This window comes from Larimichthys crocea, chromosome XX (genome assembly GCF_000972845.2).
Source record: "Larimichthys crocea isolate SSNF chromosome XX, L_crocea_2.0, whole genome shotgun sequence".
Taxonomy (NCBI): Eukaryota; Metazoa; Chordata; class Actinopteri; family Sciaenidae; genus Larimichthys; species Larimichthys crocea.
Window position 1 is genome coordinate 8,933,078 of NC_040030.1, and position 10,491 is coordinate 8,943,568.

Below are 10,491 nucleotides of genomic sequence, written 5' to 3' on the forward strand. Positions count from 1 at the left end.
GTCTTAGAATTATAACTAACAAATGTCCTCCACAATATTTCATTAACTAAATCCACTCAAACAACTGCACAAAATCTATGCTGAAATAGCTATAAGCGACAGATTCTTCTTCCATATCACTGCAAACAGTAATTACCTCAAAAAAACACACGTTTCTAAAAATAAAATACACAAAAAGCACAAGTCTTCTGCTGCCCTTTTCTTCCTGTGTTTTTTCCTGCTGTTTCACCCTCCTCTTGTCTCATGTTTGTTCCTAGCTTGTCTCTCTCTGTTTGCCTTTGTGTGTTTGTGTGCTGGGTGTGGCCTCTCTGCTGCCAATCATCCTAAACTACTTAGTGGTACTTTCCTGCAGCCAATTATTGCTGTTGTTTGACTTCTCCTGTAATCTGAGTTCTTGTCTCCTGGTATCGCCCTGCCAGTTTGCCTGCCTGTCTGTCTGTCAATCTGCTGCCACTTCCAGCTACCACCTGTCTGTCCACACTCCTGTGGGGTACACACCTCAGCCAGAATCAGACCCTCGCCTACTCACAGCCACTTGCCCTCATTCCTCACCTGCAGACCCCCAGCTAAGGCAGCCCACTACCAACTAGACAAACAAATTTTTACTGATTCTGTTGTTGTGGTATTTGTTTTGGGGTTTGCTAGCCCTAACACAAGCATTCAGGCCTCTACTATGTACCCCACACATACACTCGGTGGTGTGGTGAAGGGTGACTCATCGCCATATCAGTTTTTCCACATCTCTGTAGACCAATGCCTATGGCTTTTGTGCCGCTGAACTCTCAGATGTGCATTCATCTTTGTAATGAGGCGTTTATGCACTGCAGCCCTACTATAATATCCTCTCTATGTAATTGTCGATGGACTGTTCTTGCTGACAGTCTGATCACGTTCTGGATTGACATTCTCAGTCACCCTGCGGGAGAGTTGCTCTTCTGTTTTTCCTCACACATTGCACTAATGCACAAGCATCACAGTCATCAAATGTGTGCCGTCGACCCATATTTACTGATGTGTTTCCCATAGATCTAAATGCAGATGTCACTTTAGTCACTGTTCCTATTAAAACTCTAGCCAGCTGAGAAGTCTTTGTGACTGAAGCTCCTGCCAACAGAATAGGGCTACAACTGATGATTATTTTCTTTATTAATTAATCTGTTGGTCTATTTATCTAATTAATAGATACTTGATTGGTCAATAAAATATGAGAAAATTATGAAAAATATTGAAATGTTGAAAAGCCGATGTAGTCAATTTTTTCCCCCCAACAATCCAAAGATAATATTATAGACGATAAAGAAACCAGAATATTCACATTTCAGAAGCTGAAAACAAAGAATTAGGACATTTTGTTCTTTAATTACTTTAATCAGTGAAAACTAATCCATAAATTGACTAATCACTCCCACTTTACAACAGAATAGAGACTATGCACCCTTATGAATAATTATATGCACTTGCATTTTCAAAAATCTAAATTAAGTCATGGTGTGAAGGACATTAGTGAAGTAGTAATTTAAAAACCACAGGACAACATTCAGCCCTAATTGTATCTGCTATTGATATACTGCTGCAATAATGAAAATATTATATTTGGTGAAACATTCATGTTATGGTGGTGGGCTGGCTTTGTAATTAAGGCTTAATTAACTCATCGAGATTGAGTAATGTGTCACAGTGGTGATTTACTGTATGTGTGTGTGTGTGTATGTGTGTGTGTGTGTGTGTGTTAGTATCCAGTAGAGATAATTATCTCAAAATGTCATCATCTCAATCTAATGTAAGGCCAGGATCTGATGTCTGTGCATGAGAGCTGGACTAGTGGAAACATGGTTTAAAAAAAACAAACACACCACAGTTGACCACTCACTTGCCTCCACATGACTATACAGTAATCAAAATTCTACCCTGACATCGTCCAGTGGTGGAGGGTGGGGGTGGAGTGACTACTTATCAGCCCGACCACGTCTGCCTACTCGACCGTCTTTGCGTGTTTCGCCATTCTGCTGCAATGCAAAGCTCTGCGAGGGGAAATCAACTTCAATCAGTCACGCTTTCCTGCTGCGTCTGGGAAGAGAGTCTACACCTCTCAGTTTTGATGAACAAGGACTCGGCTGTGTGATTTTAGAGTAAAGAGCCAAGTTCTTGGGCCTCAGATTGTGCCCAACTGTCACCTTTCCATCAAAGGTGGAGATTTACGCACACACATGTGCTGCTTATCACTTCTCATGAGGAACGGCGACAAATTGGATTTTTTTTCATTATCATAAATGAGCTGATTTTTAGGGCTGTTGCACTCATAACATAATTTCCTCGAGCTCAATTGATATTTGTGTGTGTATATTTACAGTAGGGCTTAAATGTGTATGTAAGAGTACTCCAGGGGTGTGTGAAGCAGCATTTGCATGTGTGTTAGCTGTAGATAATTTTATATCCCATTTCCTCCAACTATAGGTGAGGCTTTGGTGTCTAAAGAACTCCAATTACCAAGACCTTTCCTTATCGCCGTCTATTCTCAACCCAACAATCATCAGACCTTAATGAATTCACCCACATTATTTGCTGGGTTTAATGACCTGAGACCCATGCTCTCTCTATGAACGAGACAGACATTGGACAGTCCCACTTAAAAAAGCAATTACAAAGAGTGTACAAATCCTCATTTCCCATATTACATCCTACTCTATTTCCAAGCAAATAGCTTTAATGAAACTAAACAGCTACAATGGATAAGACCTGGATGTGCAATACTGACTAGCTCCACAAGAAATAACCACTCACAAAGAGCAAGGCTGCACCACTGCGTATGAAAAAAAAGCAGACAGGTCCTCAAAGAAATGTAAGAAATGTTCACACTGTAGCTGTCACCCTTGAATATGGTAAAGTTCTTTGAATGCTTTTTAAAATGTTTAGAACTTCTTGTGTATGTAAAAGTGTATTTTTAGTCACTGTAAATGCTCTGTTCAAGACCGATACAAAGTTTCCTGTAGAACACAAAGGTGCACAGTTCTGTTTGCATTCAGTAAAATACATTATTTGGTCAACAAATGACTTGAATAGAATTCCTTCCTTCATAAAAGTTAATGAACCTCAAATTTCATGAGGGCATATATGTAACATTTAATATATTATGGTGCTCAGGTCTTAACCTCAGGTCATATAGATCTTGAACTTTAAAATAATAATTTGTTATCTGCTGTTGTTCCAACACCTTCATTGGCAATGGTCCTGCCTAATACATAAGATCAAGTCCACTGGTACTATATCTTTTTCTGAAAGGAGAATATGACCTGGACCCTGAAACCATTTATGAGTGAACCTCCCATCCCACACTATTTATTCCTCTCCGCTTAAAAAAAAGTTATTTTTGCCTTGTTTTTTTATAACGTATATAACGCTATCTCCCATTCACTCATAGATCATTGTCTTCTTTTTAAAAAGTTTAAAAAGGTGTTTTTTTCAGATGAAACTGTTTCTTTACAGACCTGTCAAATCACAGAGTCAGTAGTCTCTTTTGGTGCATAAATGGGCTGATAAAAGAAAGCCAGAGAAAGCATAATACTACTGGAAGAAGGAAAAAGTGTCTTAATGAGACCAGAGGAAATAATGATGGTGACCAAAGATATAGAGAACACAGACAGAGCAATGAGGAAGGATAGTGATGGAAAAGATATAAATTAGACTACTGTGGAGGAAGAAAAGCAGCGAGGAAGTGAGAAATAATGGTAGAGACAGAAGGAGAGAATGAGGCGAAGAAGCAGAAAGGAGGGAAGGAATATTAACCACAGAGCTGAGAGAAGGAAGGAAAGCAAGAAAGAAAGAAAAAGGGAGAGGAGGAGGGGCAGAGTTGCTCATAATGGATTGATTCTCACATTTCTTTGAGGGCCTGTTCTTCCTGTCTCCTTCCAGATGAATGGTAATTGCCCCGCCGGCTTTAATCATGTGTTGAATTGGCAAAAAAACAGGAGGAAAGCGCTTCTACAGCAATTGAGAATCGATCGCTCTGGAAGTCGACCTATTGCTACTCCGCTTTAGCCCACATCACACATGCACACGCTTTATCTCTCTCTCTCTCACACACACACACACACACACACACACACACACACCCATGTCAGAGTAAATGACACAAGCACTAATTACAGTGACGGCTAGGTGGAAAAGAGGACAAAAAAAATGATAGAGGGAGGGTGTGGACAGGAGAAAAATGGAGGCGGTGAGAGAGTTGAACAGTGGGGTGCAGGCTCACATCCTGGCCTAAGAGTGTCAACTGCATCAGAGAGGAGGATAATTGTTTCATCAAGGGTGTGATTGCCATCACTTCCCTTATTCTCCACGAACAAGGCACCTTTGAAAGCTAGGGTTGGTAACGTTAGAGAAACTAGCAAGAGACTAGATTTTGAAAGCATCCAGCTGAAAAAAATCCCACAGCCTCCCATCAGGCATCCCTCCAAAGCCACTCCTCCAAAAATCATTTTAACCCCAATGAGTGCATAGATTAAATGCAGATAGACAGGCATGTAGGTCAGCCAATTATTTCATTTGGGACGACTGAAATGACTGGATGGGTTTATTACAGTTCTGATACAGATACCAGGAGATTGTTCCTTTTTTTTTTCTGGAGCATTTGATTTATTGATTGCTGTCGGGATGTAAAGAGAATTTTAACAAATAAAACATAAAATGCATCTAAAATGCATTAGTAGCCCTAGCTTTAATGTTCATGGTTGCATTCTGACGAGCAGATACATTGCAGCTTTTTATCCTGCTCATCAATAAGCAAAAAGCTTGCAGGTCACAAAAATGTGTTGCTATATAAACCAAGTATGTCATGTTCGTTTCAAATGAACACTGTTGTTAACAAAATGATATCACACAGAGACAACCGAACTCCAAAAATCTGGAGGCTCTGTTTGACGGCCAGTGACAGAAAAACTGTCAGACATGGCCAACTTTTCTGGGCCAACCAACTTGTCAACCATCCACACACTGGTTGGGTTTTCCTGTTTTCCAGCTTTAAACAGGAAATTAATTTACTGTTGGCCTCTGATTCATTGTATTCCTTGCAGAATAAATGAAACTTTTCCATTGCCGGTATCATTGAAACAAAAAGCAGCACAAAATCGATGGGTTTTATTAGGATTTGATTCCCCCCCCCGCCCATACTTTGACCTTTAAAGGTCGCTTCCAGTGTTATGGAAGGCTTTGCTTAAGTCTGTCAATCCCATCATTATATAATGTTTTCCCAGTGTTTTGATCTCGATTTGTTGCGATATTTGATAGTTTTACACCTCTTATAAAGAGCCTGACTGCAAAGTTAAACCTTAACCTTTGTTGTATTCTACGTGGCTGACAGTCATCTCACTTTAGTTTATCTTTTGACCTATCACGGGTGATTGACTGACTGATTTAATGCTTTATTTTAGACAGAAATTCCAACAAATAGGTAAACTAGAAATTTTCATCATTTCAGGGCTGAAAAAATGAGTTGAGTCGAGAAATCGAGAGAAAATTCTACTTTTCTAACAAACATGTTAAACATTCATTTGTCTCAGATGTGAAGATTTGCTGCTGTTCTGATATTTTTTATGATACTACTACTACTAATTATGATACTACTTAAGTAACTCACCACTCACTTTCTAAATGCACAGCTTAATATGTAATAACTACTTTTATAATGTATAGGTTGAAAGACTGGCAATACTTTTCAATAGATGTTGTATGTAGAAAAGGTAAACAACTAAATTAATTGTAATTAAGTAAGAATTATGACAATATCTTTTCTTTATTTAAATGATGCTGGTTGCAAGTGAGTGTACAAAGCTGTGGAGGATTCAGAAATTGTTTAAAAATCGCTCTAGGATTGTCTTTTAAGCACACAATTATAGTGCAGACTTTACATAACATTGCATGGTTAAATAATTATACTATGTGTCATCAATTTACAAGAGGTTGGATTTTTATGTGCATGCGTGCGTGTAGGAACTCTCATCTCTTATCCTAGCACAGACACTCATCTTCTATCTGATGAGGATATTAAAGCTCTCTATTATTCCACCCCCTTTTATGATCGTGTCTCTGTTAGCATTAATTACCCCTTGCAATCAGGGGCCCCTCCGGGGCTGTGGCCCCTTATCAGAGTGGTTGAGTGGTTGGATTTAAGTGGGGGGAATGACTTAACCGAGGGATGGTTGGTGGTGGTTGACATGGCAGGTCAGTTCATCCATTTGCGCTACATTAGTCCCTGTTGTCGATTTGGGGTGTCAGTGCTTCTGCCAGACTATCACCATGTGGTTACCTGCTCTGAAGACAGGATCTGAGAGGGAAAAGGGTCTGCTGGACTGGTGTGAGCACATCCTCTGAAATGGAAAGTCCGTGTTTCACCAAATAAAGACTGATGGACAAGGTGTGACACTGAGACCCAGCCACTTAACGGGCACTAATGGGTGTACCAGATTACCTGTCGAAGCTAACCCATTGCCATCCAAATCACCATCTCAAATTGATAGTGCCGGCAGAGCCACAAAAAAAATAGCTCAGATCAGCCCACTCTCAACCTCAAATCTGATGGCCTCCCTCCTCCATTAGAAATGCCATTTTCCCACCGGTGGGTTTCAAATTGAGTTTGGGCATGCTTAATATTCCACTGCTTTGATACCTATGGGCTGCGTGTGGGTGGTGTGTGACATTATTCATCATTTAAGTATAGAATATTAGATTGTGTCAGTCGTTCCAACTTCATACTGCCACATGGCGAGACAGCGCATCATAAATCTAGAAACAGACCACTGGTAATTTATCACATTTCAGAGACAAAAAAAAAAAAAGAGTGGAACGACTGAGTTCTCCACACAGTTGGAAAGACTGAAGCGGTTCACAATTGTAAGATGTGATGTTTTTTTCAAGCAGAGGGATAAGTGCACTGGTGCTATTGCCTCAAGATATTCTCAGCTTGGAGTGCTGTGACGCAATTTAACAACTGTGAAATCAACTTTCAAGCACACAATGCCTCGAGCCATTATTAGAGCTACCCCTCTACTAAAGGTATCACACCTAAGCCTGTATTATTGTGAATCTGTTTCTGTTCATCAGAGCACATACATCACAGGATTTCCTGTGAAGTATTTTCATGTGAAATGCTTTAGATTTTTAGAAGCATAGGGGGAGGGGGGGGAAACAAGGTGGCTGGCTTTTCAAGGGGACAAAATCTGTCATGAAACTTTCAGAAAGTTCGTCCTTCACAACAGGACTTCCTGGACTTTTCTTCTTTAATAACTGATTCAATTGCCACCATCTATAGAAGTCTGATTTAGAGTCAAGGCTCAACAGCTCAAAGCTGAGAGGAAGAAAATCCACAGGTGCTCAACAGCATGTCATAACAGCCACTTAGGGAGGAGGTAATTGAACATAAAATGGTAGTTCAGTGCTCATTCATTCAGTGATGAAGAGTTTTGTGAGAAGTGCTACGCTACTAAATTGTTGACTCTATTCGCTTCAATCAAGCTCAGTGTTCAGTCATTATACCTTATGCAAACACTGAATGTTATATTAGCTATGAAGTTTAAGCCAGGGACACAGCTCGCAAAATGATGATCAACAAGGCAGCAACAGGTGAAATGTGTGGCTCAGTCTAAACACAACACATAAGGAACACAGCAACAGGAGCTTGACATGAGCATTACCTCTATACAATCATTGTAATAAGATTATCATACTATTTTACAGTGATACTCTGTTACCTTTTTTCATGAGGTTTTGCTCCTTTGTTTTTATCTTCTTATAATCAGTGGATGATACATTTGTTTTATATTATGTTTGCATCAAGGGAGTAAGAACGTTGAGAAGAAAACAAAGCAATACAAAACACAAAAGTAAGTTTTGGCCCCTGGGAAAATATGTTATGATGTGGATGGCATCCCCTAAAAAAAGAGAAATCACACATACATTTCTTTAACCACCTCTAGAGGATTCAATTTGTACCACTATTAGGTTTGCATAACATATCTAGGTTGCAGTGTGACTAACCAACAGACTTCATTACACATTTGTGCTTAAGTAGCCCAGTTTACAGCAGCAGGAAACAAAGTGTTACATGTGCACATGCATGAATGTGTGTGAAACATAATGCTACACTCAGCACAACAACAGGGTGGTTGCTTGCATTATGATGGCTGCCAGGGTGAGAGCCTTAATTACACTCCACACAGTCTGCAGCATGGAGCCTAATAAACTCAAGTGTCAATCTCAAACTCATTTAGGAGCGAGAAGCTGCATCTCTGGTTGCATTAATCAATGATACTGAGGCTGAATGGGAACATGACATTGTGATAGATTCCCTCCCATCAGCTGATAAAGTTAGGAGAGTTTGATGTGGAGTAAATCTGATCATAGAGTGAGAATGATTAACACTCCCTCAACTTCTGTCGAGGTACACTTGAGCAAGGCACTGAAATCTAGAGATTATCTACATTATTCTGCTTCTGGTTTTCACACAAACACACACTGTCAAAGTACAAATATCCACACCAAGCAGATCAAGACCAGAAAGAGTTACAAAGGGGGTTTGGAAGATAGAACTGTGACCCTTATTTGCACATAATACTTGAGCAATATCACACGTCAGTCATAGCAACGTAGAGACTTTCTAGTCCCGTCAAACTGAATAAGTAGCGCACATATAAACACTAAACTGCTTTGCTACTTTCTTCTCATAGTGACTAAGATATCTGCTGAAAACTATATTTTGCCATGGACAGACTGGCCTCTTAACTTCACATTTATTTGCGTATCAGCGACTCACCTGCACAGCTGATGGAGGGTGATCCAAACATTTCCAATAACTCCAACAGCGTTGTAAAGTCCAAAAAGTCAAAATGCATTGAACAAAGATCGATGTAATGATTTCCAAAATGGTCAACAAAAATATTCCTCTTAAGTCCATATTAGTCGACCTTTAGTCTTCAAAAACAACATTTTTTCTGCGCTTAATTAAACTGTTTTATCTCCGACGTGCCGCACACAAACGAGGTGCACACCTGTATTAACGAGGTGCACACCTGTTTTAACGAGGCGGTCTAACATCTCCATAACACATATAATATTCATTAATATTTGTTTGCATGTTATAGATTTTCACGCCGTGACAATGTGGAGGTGGCGTAGTAATATTTTTAGTGATGAGTCAGGTGTGCTGTCATGCTGAGATTGCTTGGTCGGACCTACCTGTTGTATAACATAAATTAATTTGACCACAAAATTGTGTTGTTATGTAAAGACACTTCTGACACAACCCTGTCTCCTAAAAGTATGTTCATACTAATAAATGTCAAGAAAACACATCCTCCCCCATGTCACTGTGCACTTTAATGGCTAACCAAAATGGCAGTTTCTCCCTAACATTGACCAGGTGCTTTGTGTTGCCTAAACACAATGATAAAAAGTTCATCATAGTTAGTAGTTCTGGCTGATATTGTAGGAAAACCTACATAATCAGTGAATGTTTGTTTGACACATTCAGTATGACAATTTTGTATGGCATTACATTTTCTATTAGAGGTAGCATAAAAGGGTGATTGTTAAGAGAGAGGAAATAAATTTACAAATTAATCAAAAAAGTCAGTAGGTCAGTGAGAAGAAAAACAAGCTCAGTCTAAGTGCTGCTTTTCTGTCCATGAGCTCTCACCTCAATGTTAAAAGAAAAAGAAAAAAGAAAAAACAGGCACAAGATTTTCAGACAGTTTTCCAAATATATATATATCTATATATAGATATAGATAGATAGATAGATAGATAGATAGATAGATAGATAGATAGATAGATAGATAGATAGATAGATAGATAGATAGATAGATAGATAGATAGATAGATAGATACATAGATACATAGATACATAGATAGACATACAAAGTTCACCTGTAAATGTTTCATTTACTTTACGCACGCATGTTATATTACAACGCTGAGAAAAGCACTTGAGTTTAATTTTCAAGTACTGCTTATTATCTTGGAGGTGGCATCAATCACACATTGAGTCACCACTCTAAATGTTTTTTTGAGGTACAGAAAAGAGAAGAGAGGCAGCTCATTTACAGAGAGACAGTGAGAGAGGGATCAGACTTGAGTCAAGTATTTGTCCTGACAACAGCATATTTTTAAAAAAAGTTGGATGGATTTGCAAATGAAGTAAGCATCAGAGGGAGCATACAAAATGAAAAAATAATAGCATTAAAAAACTCATCTCCAATTCCAACTAAAAATGGCCACCAAGCTCCTTGAGGTGTTATTGCGCAGAAAGAAATACTTTAGGGCCTGCAGGCTATCAGCAGCCCAGTGTTCATCAGTTTATGCATAATGTGCTTGTTGCCTGAATGCAGGAGAGAGCAGCCCGGTGAATTTTGATCACTCTTTGTATTATCTTACTTGTCATTGTCAATCATGTGTCTCCATTTTCTCTTCATCTCCCCTCATTTTCTTTTTTCTTCCACTCCA